This window comes from Heloderma suspectum, chromosome 16 (genome assembly GCF_057233095.1).
Source record: "Heloderma suspectum isolate Gila_16-S chromosome 16, 16-S_ref, whole genome shotgun sequence".
NCBI lineage: Eukaryota > Metazoa > Chordata > Lepidosauria > Squamata > Helodermatidae > Heloderma > Heloderma suspectum.
This window is the reverse complement of record NC_139473.1, coordinates 10,323,483-10,336,244: the sequence shown is the minus strand read 5'-3', so window position 1 is coordinate 10,336,244 and position 12,762 is coordinate 10,323,483. Positions and strand designations below refer to the sequence as shown.

The 12,762-nt window shown below is 45.5% G+C and overlaps 1 pseudogene; it reads left to right on the top strand.

Annotated features, from left to right (window-relative positions):
* Positions 1-8,010: 8,010 nt before the first annotated feature.
* On the top strand, positions 8,011-8,136 carry LOC146334952 (U2 spliceosomal RNA; annotated as a pseudogene).
* Positions 8,137-12,762: the final 4,626 nt, after the last annotated feature.

The window sequence follows — 12,762 nt, the reverse complement described above, 5'->3', positions numbered from 1 at the left end:
AACTGCCCAGAGAACTTTGATAATGGGGTGGTATAGAAATATAATAAATAATAATAATATAAATAATAATAACACAACTCCCAGCATCCCCAGTCAGCCTGGGGTTACTAGGAGTTGTAGTCCACCCACTCTGGAAGGCACCAGGTTGGGGAAGGCTGTTCTAGGCCTTCAGTCAGCTTCAGTCAGCTGATGCTGAGACCGCACTGGACCTGACAACAAAGGAATTTACATGCCGGAGGGCTGCAATTATTAGAACATGGGCAGGTGTTCAAAAAAGTGGGCCTGCCTCCCCCTCACCACACTGCTGAGATTTTCAGGCCCACAGAACATACCTGGCACAGTTCAGCTGAGATCCGTTAATAGGAATGTAGGAAGCTGCTATCTACCAGGTCAGACTAGTTTCCCATCTAGCCTAGTGATTATCTGCTCTGACGGCCAGCTGTTCTCCAGGGTCTCAGACAGAGAGGGGTGTTTTCCCACCCCTGCTACTTGATGCTTTTAATTAGAGGTGCTGGGAATTGAACCCAGGACCTCTGGCATGCAAAACAAGGACTCCACCAGTGTGGTACCGTCTTTAAATATATAAAGAGAGAGAGAAAGATTTATTTTTATTTCAGTGATACAAAGTACATACGACAAACATCCATAATAACAAAAAAAAACAGAAACAAAAGGGGGAAAAGAAAACAAAACAAAAAGGAGGAAAACAAACCCACAAAAAAACCAAACATATACAGAGGATGCTTCTTGCTATCCGTTAGAACATTAAATAACGGGTTACATCAGGATTCATTGCCATTTATGCTATATAATAAAAATATCAAATCTTAAAATCCATTAATTTTGTATTTACTACTTCCTTGATGACAAATCCGTCAATATGTCTTTCCAACACTTCAACTGATGCTATGGAGGATTATATAAGGAGTCTTGTGTATTTATAAATAAGATAAAGGGGAACCAAGTTTCTTCACAATTGTCCATATATCTTTCTCCTTTCACATATTTTAATTTACTTGTCAGTTTTTCTAATAAAGAGCCTCGTGTGGCGCAGAGAGGTAGGCGGCAGTATTGCAGCCGAAACTCTCCCCACGACCTGAGTTCGATCCCAGCGGAAGCTGGTTCCCGGGTAGCCGGCTCAGAGCGACTCAGCCTTCCATCCTTCCGAGGTCGGTAAAATGAGGACTCAGCTTGCTGGGGGAAAGGTGGTCACGACTGGGGAAGGCAATGGCAAACCACCTCGCTACAGTCTGCCATGAAAACGCCAGCGCAAGCGGCATCCCTCTAGGGGTCAGTAATGACCCGGTGCTTGCACAGGAGGAACCTTTCCTTTTTTCCTTTTCTAATAAAGCTGTTGCCCAGTGTGGTACAGTCAGCTACAGTGTGGTACTGTCAGTGTCCTCTCAGGTGGCTAGGCAAGAAAGGTATATTCCTCCTGCCAAATGAGGCCTTCTGTCATGGAAGGCTTGGAGATCAGGAAGGAAAGATTCTTGACAGGAACTTCATTGCCCCTCTCCGACAAGAGCAGAACAACAAGGAAACTCCCATACGAGCCTGCTGGGGTTTTCAGATCTTCGGGGAGCCCCTTTTCTCAGTCCTCTGCCATCAGAGCCATGTTTGGTGATGACCCAAGAGAGGGCTTTCTCAGTGGCTGTTCCCAGGTTCTAGGGGAAGCTATGCTTCCCCCCACCCCTTCGGTTGTCCTTCCACCAGCAGGAAAAGTCCTTTTTATTTAGGCAGGCCTTTGGCATATAAGCTGGTGTGTTGATGAAGGTGCGTGTGTGTGAATTGATTGGTGCTGTTTATTTCTCAATTCATGTGTTTATTTCTTACATTTCTATACTGCATAACAGCCGAAGCTCTCTGGCCAGTTCTTTGCCTGCCGGGAAGGAGAGCAGAGAGGGAGCAAACCTAGCCTCCTTTGGGAGGGAGTTCCACAGCCTGGGAGCCACCACCAAAAGGCCCTCTCTTGGGTCACCACAGTGTGATGTAGTAGTAGGAGATAATTAAAACCACAAAATGCAGGATAAAATATCAAGTTTAAAAGTTTAAAACTGCAGCATACAAGTGAAACCAAAACCCAGCTGCAATGCAAAGATTTAAAATACAACAACAGATTCAAAATGACAGAACTAAAAGACTAAAAGGCCTGGGAAAATAAGGTCTTCATCTGGCGCCAGAAACAGCACAATGTAGGCACAGGGTGAGCCTCTCTGGGAAGCTCATTCCACAACCGGGGTGCCACAGCAAAAAAGGCCCTCTTATTGGTAGCCACCCATCTCACTTCCTTTGGCAGGGGCTCATGGAGAAAGACCGCTGAAGATATTATATTGTTTGTGTTTGTAATGTATTGGTTTTTATGTTATATTTTAATTAAGATTTTGTTTTTCGCTTGGATTTTCTTGTTAGCCGCCTTGAGCTCCATTGTGGGGGCGGGGGCGGATAGAAATTAATTAAAGAAATAATAAATCCCTAAACTCCTGCCTCCACCCTGATGCAACTAAGTCTCGTGCCATCTTGTGACTAAATGATATAACGACACTTTCCACACACTTCCTGACCACTTAGCTAGATCAGCTTTCTCCAACCTGATGCCCTCCAGATGTGTTTGACTACAATTCTTAGCATTTCTGACCATTGGCCATGTTGGCTAGGGCGGATGGGAACTGAAGTCCAAAGCATCTGGATAACTCTCCCATAAGAATGCAGAATCCTTCACAAGCTGCAACTTACTGAACATAGGGACTACCTTATACCAGGTCAGACCATCTGTCCATCTAATTACATTTCTATCCCATCCTTCCCCCAAGCAGCACACACAGTTTTCTTTATACAGACACACTCTATTTTATCCTCACAAGAACCTTGTGAGATATGGTTTAGGCTTTAGGGAACCCCTCAGCCATGTGGGATTTGAACCAGGATCTCCCTGCCTCACAATTCAACAGTCTCCTACTACTACATCACACTGTGGTGACCCAAGAGAGGGCCTTTTGGTGGTGGCTCCCAGGCTGCGGAACTCCCTCCCAAAGGAGGCTAGGTTTGCTCCCTCTCTGCTCTCCTTCCCTGCAGGCAAAGACCACTTTATTCAAGGATGCCTTTGGCCTGTGGGTTGGCTGCCGTTTTTATTCCATAATTGTTACGTTTTTATTGTATTTTAATGTGTTTAATTGTTTTAATGTGTTCTAAATCGTTTTCGTAGGTTGCCTTGAGTGCCATTTTTTTTTTTTTAAGAAAGGCAGGGTATAAATCAAATGAATAAATGTTTAAAAATCTCTCAAACCTGGGAACTGCCCAAGCCAGGAGAGATAATGTCTGGTAACATGAGAAATACTGGTAGGGGAAAACCTGCGAGAACTGGGTAGTGTTGAGTAGGTGGGTGGGAAAAGCATAGATTTGAAATTCGGTTTATTGCATGTTGTTTCAGGTTATAGTGACAAAATTCCAGAAGGGTAGCCATATTAGTCTGCCCAAGCAAACACAAAAAAAGAACTTTGTGGCACTTTAAAGACTAATAGATTTACTTCGGCAGAATCTTTCATAGCCTACATTTCATTTCATCAGATGCCTGCCATTAGGCCAGAACACCTTGAAATGCAAGAGGCATAGAAAGCTTGTAACATTTTAATGCAAAGTTCAAAAGACACACACATCACAACAGCAGCCAATGGTACCGATGCATTAATCTTAACTTTGCTATGCTAATTGAACTTCTACTTGTAGTGGAGGAGAGAACTTTGATCTTGATTGAGTCCTAAACAATGAGACTCAAACTTACTGATAACATCTAGGTCAGCAAGTTCGCACAGTCACTGGAGTTTCCCTTTGATGTTCTTTGTTCAAGAATTGTAACTTTCAGGTAGGCAGCAAAGTGTCTCATTCCGAACTGCTGAAAAGACAACGTGTAAATGTTTTAAGAATAAACATCTAAAATACTTTCTGTTGTAAATTTGTAGTTCTCAGATTCTACAGGTTTATTTATTATTAAATTTATAACTCACCTTTTTCCTCTTGCAAGGAACCCAGGGTGGCTTATATGGTCCTCCTCCTCTCCACTTCATCCGCACAACAACCTTGCGAGGTAGTTTAGGCTGAGAGTCAGTGACTGGCCAAAGTCACCCAGTGAACTTCATGGCCAAGTGGGGACTAGAACCCAGACCTCCCAAGTCCCAGTCCAACAGTCTAACCACTACACCACACTGGCCCTCATATGCTTGTTAAGCCCGAACAATTTCAAAGGCAATTTAGATTTGCATTTCCCTGCAATTGTTTCATTTATTTATTTTTACATCGTTGCACATTACCGAAAAAAAAAACCTCTACAAACAATGCCCCAATCCATTCTCAACGTAGCCTTGCGGGAACAGTTCACTGGCAGCTCGGACTTTTGCCAGCTGAGTCAGATGATCCGCTTGCCACAAGCCGGGAACATTCATAGGGAAAGGTGGCAGGAAACGGCCATTCGGGAGGAGGAAATGTATGTATTTTAGCCTATGGTCAAAAGAGGAAATTGGGTTTGGTACTGCTGAAAATTCATTCTGATGTTCTAGTGCCATCTACAGCCAAGAAGCCTCCAATTCTTCTCCAGAAGGAATTGTAAGAAGAGAGAGAGAAATTCATCCTTTTCATGACAGCTTCATCATGGCAGCCACTGCAGAGACAGGAAATGAGTCACTGCGTACGCTGGGCGGCCATTCTTGCTCTATTGTGTGCGACAGCGAAACAGGAATTGGAGACAATCGCCGGAAATTGGGAGCAGGGAGAGGGGGATGTAAACCCGATAGGAGAATGCTTATTGTCGTTAGATGTAATTTTTAACCCAGCCCCTGTCCTCCCAGAGACTTCTCCTTGTAGGCCTCCAGAAAGATGAAGGATGCGAGTTCAGGCTGCTAATGATAGCATGACGGGCAGATCTCTCCTTTTTTAAAAAATTATGATTGATTTTTAAAGGAAGCTGGATTTTTGCTGAAGAGCCTGGAGTGGATTTTTCCCCCTCTCCCACCTGCATTTTGGTTGTGTCCAAGCACAGTTTATCATGCTAGGTTTTGCACTTTAGATCTACCTCTGCTATTTTGATAGAACTTTTTTGAGATTACAAAAAAAATTAGCAACAATGAGAGGAAATCGCAAATGAAAGATCCTTCCACCACAGGAACGGAAACTGACAAGGGGCAATTCACAGAGAAGCTGTTGAAGGAGAAATTGTGTGTTAATCCCCCAGGTGGGATCAATAAAACAAGCTGAACCTGCAAGCAACAAACTTTTATTTCAAGCTTCCATGGCTCTTTTCTGAATGGAACTTCCTGGCAGGAAGGCATGATAGAAAATATATAATTTATTACAGTCACAGACCAAAGAAGTTAATACAAGCTGAATAAATCACACAATAAGAAACTAAATAAATTCACAAAGAAGCCAAAAGGCAGATCTTCCTAACTGGTATTAAGGATTAAAAGAACATAGTTACCTTTAGGGTAGTGTACATACAATGTCATCGCTTAAACAGAAAGATACCAAAGCTTCAGTGAGGCTTCCAGGTACAGTCTGTAATAAAGGGAAAACCAGCTTCTCTCTATCAAAACTGCAGTATAAAAGAACAGGACTAATAGATTGTGGGCTTCTCCACATGGGACTTTTATCCTGCAATTGAGATTGGTTACTCACAGAAGCTTGCAAGTCCTTTACATGAAATCATCAACCTCCAGCGCCTCTCCCATGGTTCCCAACTATTTCCCTGACTTAATTTGAAACTGAAAAAATGAGCTAATAAAAAGCAGCTGGTTGAATCAGTTTGAATCTGTCCATGTAAAGATTAAGTGGTGCTATAACAACAGCTCCATCTGGTGGCTGCATAATGAAACATATAGAACTCGCAGATAAAGGTGGGGAAAGGGAAGCACTTGTAAATGGCCGAGCTTAATCCCACAAAAAATCCGGAAACAGAAGCCCTGGTAAAATCATGGGATAAAAAGCTTCTGTGGGGAGAAGCCCTCTGTCTCTCTTATTTCACAGGGACAAAGATATTCATTACATGGAGTCTTTTAAATCAGCCAGTTCACAAAGCAGGGGGCATTTTTGTGTGTTTCCTCCCCATTCTAAAAGATTAAAATTCCCCTCTTAAGAGCTTTACGCTTCAATATGCTCATATATTTGGGGATTTGGCTCCGCCCTGTTTGCTTTCAGTCTCGCCCACCACTGGCATGCAGCCCCCGAGTGCTCCCCTGAAATAGAATTCAGCCCTCGACCTGAAAGAGGTTTGACACGCCTGCTTTTAAATAACTGTTGGAAATTTTGCAACTTCATCTGCAAGTTACTGGCAGGGGGCAGTGTTGCAGTTAGTTAGGTCATGGGAATTTTGACCACAGCTAGCCTAAGGATCTCTTTAGCCTACAGTGTCTTTCTAATTCATCCCCTTGTCGTTGTCTAGCTTCTGCTTCCTCCTTCTCCCTCTTGCCTTTGCAACAAGCACATGAGCGGTATGCTTCTTTGACGATGTGTGTGAAAGCACTAATAAGCAGACTTGACTTATTTTTAAACTGGCTCTAGCCTGCATTTATTGCCTCAAAGACTAAATCCTGTGTTGCCGTGCTTTCTCTGTATATAAAGCAACCTTGCTGTTAAGTCACACCAGACTTTCCAACACAGGCAACGTTCTTTCCCAGCCCTGCCTGAGATGTTGGGGATTAAACCTGGAACCTTCTGCATACAAAACAGGTGCTCTGCCACTGAACTTCTAAAAATGAAGTAAGATTCCAGTCCTTATGATTCTGAATAAAGGACTGATTTAAACAGGAGCATAGGAAGCTGCCTTAGACTGAGTTAGAAAACTGGTCCATCTAGGTTAGGCTTGTCTGCACTGACCGGCACCAGCTCTCCAGGGTTTCAGGCACGAGCTTTTCCTGCCCTAGCTCGAGATGTTGGGGATTGAACCTGGGGCCTTCAAAGCATGCAAAGCAGGGGCTTGACAGCCTTGGCTGTCTGGGTCACTGGATCGGGTGTTGATTAAGCTTCCTGGGCTTGAAATGCCATTTAAATGGTGTTTCCCAATTCCACTTCCAACCCTTTCAGTAGACATGCTGCATCAGTGGCGTAGGAAAGGCTGAAGGCGCTTGGAGCCTGTGAGACCAAGGACAGAGTGAGAAAGTTTCTTGGAGGCAAACAGGCTGGGAGCCAGAAATACGGCAGTGCACGGGGAGGTTTGGCTGGCCTCCTGCACAGTGATGAGTTCCCCAAACCAAGGTCAGGACGTCTGTGAGTCTCTATATCGCTCAAGGGCTCTTTGGCATCACCAGACGTCCAAGGCCAAGAAGGATTACGGGCTGCTGTGGCAAATTCCCCATTGGAATGGCCGATATTTCTCTCCACGTGGCTCCCAATTCGAGCCCCACTGTGATGGTGGATTATTATAATGCCCATTTTGAGATCCCTTGTAAGAGTTTTGCAAAACCTCTGTATCTGGGCTGGTTTTTTGGCAGGGGAACTAATGGGCAGTTGAGGTCCTGGTGCCCGCCCAAGCCAAGGTATCCCAAATCTGGCCCCTACTATTAACATAATCCGGTCTCCACTTGTAGCTCTATATTGTTACATTTCAGTGTTGTGCCAAGTATCCCAGGAATGGTCTGAAGGCACATCAAGGCGGCCACCTTGCTGAAGCTAAGCAGGTCTGGGTCTGGTCAGTGCCTGGAGGGGAGACCACCTGGGAACCTGGGTTATAAATGTAATAAATAAAAGTAAATAAATAATAAGTAGAGAAGTACCCATCTACCTTTGTCATGGTGAAACTTGCTAGTGGCTGTGAATAATGGAAGCATCTGTTTCCCTGCTTCCCCTTTCCCCACCTCTGCAATTTATTCACCATGACAATAAAACAATTCTGTGCCTTGTGCTCTTGGATTATTTTATTGTTGTTGTTGTCATCATTATCATTATCATGGCACTGCACAACCACCAGAAGGCGCTGACAGCTCAAGAAATGGGGGCGTGGAGGAGAAACAGAATATATGTAAAAATATTCCGTCCTCTGCCTTTTGGCTAAGATCAAGCGTAGTATCTGTTCTTATCAGTTGAACTGTTGTAAACCGCCCAGAGAGCTCTGGCTATGGGGCGGTATAGAAATAATAATAATATAAAGTCTTAGTGTTGCAATCAAACAATGTGAATCTGCTGATCTACACACACACACACACACACGCGCGCACACACGCAGCTGCAAAATCCCAAACGGATCTACAGCACAATCCAATACACATCTGCTCTGAAGTAAGTCCCACTGAGTTCAATGGGGCTTACTCTCAGATACGTGGGTATAAAATTTAAGCCTTAAGCTCTCCCCTGCACTCATCTTTTCGTAGGCCCCATGTTCTAATATATTTTATTTAGTTAGTTAATTTATTTACAATATTTATATACCGCTCCACATCAAAAGATGTTGGAGTGGTGAACAGCAAAGATAGAAGAATAAAACATTTAAAAAGAAACAAATGCTGGATTTAATATATAGATTAATTCAAACCTTGCCATTCTGTCCAAGCTGCCTCTCTTTCCCTCCCCTGTTCCCTAATATGTTTGCCTTCTGCTATGATCCTTGCTACATATGGAAAAACATGAATCCCATTATTGGATCGTACTCTCAGTTTTCCTCCCAGCTTCTTCTTGTTGTCTCCCCTCAAGACCAGCATTGTGTGTATGCTGTAACTGCGCTACATAGTTAGGTATCCAAATGCAATAATTCTCCATCTTCAGTATCCCAGCTTTCATTAAAAAAAAACAACCACATTAGTCCCTAGGCTTGAAAAGTTGGTCTGGATGTCTTTGTGGGGTCTCTTCCAACTCAGTGGGCACATTCAAACATCTCACATGTATATATGTGTGTGTGTGTGTGTATGTATATATGTGCGTGTGCGTGTATATATGTGTGTGTGTGTGTGTGTGTGTATATATATATGTGTGTGTGTATATATATCTATATCTATATATCTCTATATATCTATATCTATCTATCAGGGCGACCTGTGGCCCTTGGCCTAATTTCAAAAGCCCTTTGCATGCAATCAGTTCAGACCTCTGGCAAGAGATATCACATCTTTCCCTGGCAACCTGCTGGGTGGGAAGGAAGCAGGAGAGACAGAAAAGAGATTGCAGAAAGAGAGAGAAAAGGGATGGCAGAAAGAGAAAGGAGGGTGGCAGAGAGACAAAAGGGGGTAGCAGAAAGAGAGAGAAAAGGACTGGCAGAAAGAGAAAGGAGTGGCACAAAGAGGGAAAAGGGTGACATAGAGAAAAAGGGTGGCAGAAAGAAAAAAAGAAAACAGGTAAGCCACTCACTTTTGGCTGTAGCCTTGCCCATCTCTGTCTTTGGCTCCACCCACTACTGACATGTAGCCCCCAACAGATTACCCGCAAGGAACCAAGACTTCCAGGGGCTTCAACAGTGTACAATTTCTCAAAAGAGAAGGCCTGCCCCTCTAAGCCTAGGCGTATGGGTCAGAAACCGGTCCTCCGTGATGGAGAAAACTGTTCAGACAAAGAAGGAAATGGCAGGGTACTGTGTGGTCAGCAGTAGCTAGGAAGCTCTACAACCCCAGTCCCCTTTTGGGCCAAGCTTTCCCCGTAGTCTTGCCAGGCGCATAGAAGAGAAGACTGTTGCTGATCCCCAGCATTTCTTGTGAATCACAAATGGCTGGGTTCTGCTTTCTTTGCAAAGCAATAGCAAGGAGGATTTGGGTTTGACTGTTTAAAGCCCTGGCTAAGCAGTGTTTGCACAACCCGGACCTCGGCCTATTATTAGCAAACTGCTGTGGTTTTGGTTTAGTCATTTCCATGGACGACTTTAGCAACAGCAAACCCCCTGGAGACAAGAGGAGAAGAATTTATACACAAAGAGATAGGTTGTTCTCACGCCCTACTTTCACTCCCTCAGTCCCGCCTGGCAGATAATAAAGGCCTAAACGTGGCTCTCCGCACAACGTTCTGGGTTCTATTTTTGCTGGGTTGTTTTGATCCACTTTGGAGGTGCCCAAGGCCTCCTCCAAATGGGATATACACCTTTACTTGAGAAATACAAGGGGTTCCTCTGCAATTCCGTCAGCATGGACTTTGACGTATAACTGGTGGAGGCTGGTGACTCCGACATCAGTGAATCCACTCCTGGTTTCAGTCAGAACTCTAAAAGAGCTGTCCAAGGTGCAGACAGCTCCTGTAGAGTTCTGACGGGTTCTGACTGAAACCTGGAGCGGATTCACTACCCCATTGACATCGGAGTCCCCAGTCTCCACTGCATAAAACTGTACCCATTTCACAGACTGTTACTGAACCAAGATTATCTCACTGCTACACTTGCTTGCTTGACAGGCGGAGAGCCAGGGAGCAAGGAGGCCGTGGTGTCTGCTGTTCCTCCTTCTCATCACCAACATTGTCTGGACCAGAGTGAGAGGCAGGCGAACAAACAGGCTGCAATGGTACAAAGGAGCAAGTCTGAAGGGCTCTCGTCAGTGGGCCCCAGCTGGGGTGTGGGGCCTTGGCATGAGCCTGACCATGCACTTCTCTCAGTGCCAGCCAACTCGGACACCTCCTCCATATGCCGTCCCCTTCAGGGGCAAATGAAGGAAGATTCATCAAGCACAAGTTCTTGGTTTTGCGCACACCTGCATCCTCACTGTTATCTCCAACTTGTGATCGGAGATAACCACAGCCATTCCTCTAGGGGGTGGGGCTTGGAGGCCCGAAGGAAGAATCTAAGCATGCTCCACAGGCTGGGTGGGGAACCTCCGCAGGCCGTTGGTTGCCAATTTGTTTCCAGGCACAATTCCAAGTGCTGTTCTTGGCCTTTAAAACTCTCAGCGGCCCAGAAGCTGGGTTATGTAAACCAGCCTGAACATTAAGATCTTCATCTGGGGGCTTGCTCAGAGATGCCTCCACTTTCTCAGGTGTGGCAGGCAGCCACAAAGAGCAGGGCTTTCTTGGTTGTGGCATCTCTTCTCTGGAACTCCTACCTTTGCCAGTTCATCAGGTGCCCTGCCCACCCTGACTACATTTAGGTGGACAGTAATAGACAATTTGAGGTCTTGCTAGTGTTTAATGGCATCTGGTTTTATTGCGAGTGCTGCCTCATTTTGACGTACAATTTTTGGTTTAAATTTTTAGGAAATGTTTCATTACATTTGCTGTTTTTCAGGGCTGTTCGACGCCTCAGAAGCCATCGATGGGAGATGCGGAGCAGAAAGGTTTTAATAATACAGGTAAGTTATCTTTCTGCTCATGATAAACTAACAAACCCCACGGTCTTTGGGCTGCAAAGTGTTGAATGATGCTATTTGGAAAGAAAAAGATCCCCCTTCCATGCCCAAGCACAGAGATACCTGTTCAGGGCCGGCCCTACCATTAGGCAGGGTGAGGCAGTCACCTCAGGCAGCAGATGCCGGGAGGCAGCAGCAAAGTGTCGGAGGAGAGAACCGTGGGCCACATGGCTGCCCTGTGTCCCCTAAGCTAGCCTCTTGCCTTCAGGTGCAGTGGAGGATGCTGTCCCATTGCCAGAGTTGAAGAAAAGGTTCAACTGTCCAGTCAGCTTTTGTACATGGGGTGGGAGGGGCGCCATCTTTTCCTTTGCCTCGGACAGCAAAATGTCTTGGGCCAGGCCTGTGCCTGGTTCTAGGCCTGCCCAGTTGTCCATGTTTGTGCAGGAATTTCAGACTTCACATTGCCTTTTCGAAATGGTCCCCGCTATCAACACTCGAATTCCAGCGGTAGAACGAGGCCGCGGCCTTGCTGATAACCACAGCAGTGTTTCCGTGACCTCCGCGAAGTCCCTGATTACTTATCTAAAGTAAATGTATCGTTTTGGCTGCCTTCCCATCGCAACACGGGTTGAATCCAAGATGCAGTGCTTTAAGGAACAGGAAGAACATCTAGCCAGTTGGTGCAGTGGTGAGAGTGTTAGACTGGGACTCGGGAGATCCGGGTTCTAGTCCGCACTCAGCCATGAAGCTCACTGGGTGACTTTGGGCCAGTCACTGACCCTCGGCCTAACCTACCTCACAGGGTTGTTGTGAGGATAAAATAGAGAGGAAGAGAATTATGTAAGCCGCCTTGGGTTCCTTGGGGGAAAAAAGGCCGGAAATAAATAAAGACATGCATTTGATGTCCTAAGGCAGAAATGACAAGGTGGAATGAATAAACTGTCCCCCTGACAGGATCTCTCGGTCAGCCTCCCCCAACCTAGTGCCCTCCAGACGTTTTGAACTTCGTCTCCCATTAGCCCCCCACCAGCATGGCCAGTGGTTAGGGCTGTTGACAGATGTTGTCCAAAACATCTGGAGGGAGCCAGGTTGGGGAAGGCTGCTCTAGGGTTTTAACCAGCATTTGTGCCTGCAGGCTGGGACCTCCCCTCGATAGCTCCTTAGCACCAGCGAGGTAATTTCAGACCCTGGACTTATGGGGCGCCCTTCAGACGGCCATGTGTAGACTTCCGTTGCGAAGCATGCGGTAACACTTCTCTTCCCCCCGCCCCTCCAACCAGCATTTCATGCTTTACCGTTGCGTCTACATTCCTTTTTCAATTATTTCTTTAAAAGGGTTTGAACCCACCTTTCGGGCTGCGCCACCCTCACAAGGCAGCTTCAAAAGCGCCCCACTGTTTCCTATTCATGCCCAAACACTGAATCGCAGTTATCAGAGAAGCATAATAAATAGGATCTATTTATTAGATCCGACTCCCACTCCCCGCAATATGAATGTGCTTCATGAGCTGAAAAGTGCCAGGGCTCAAAC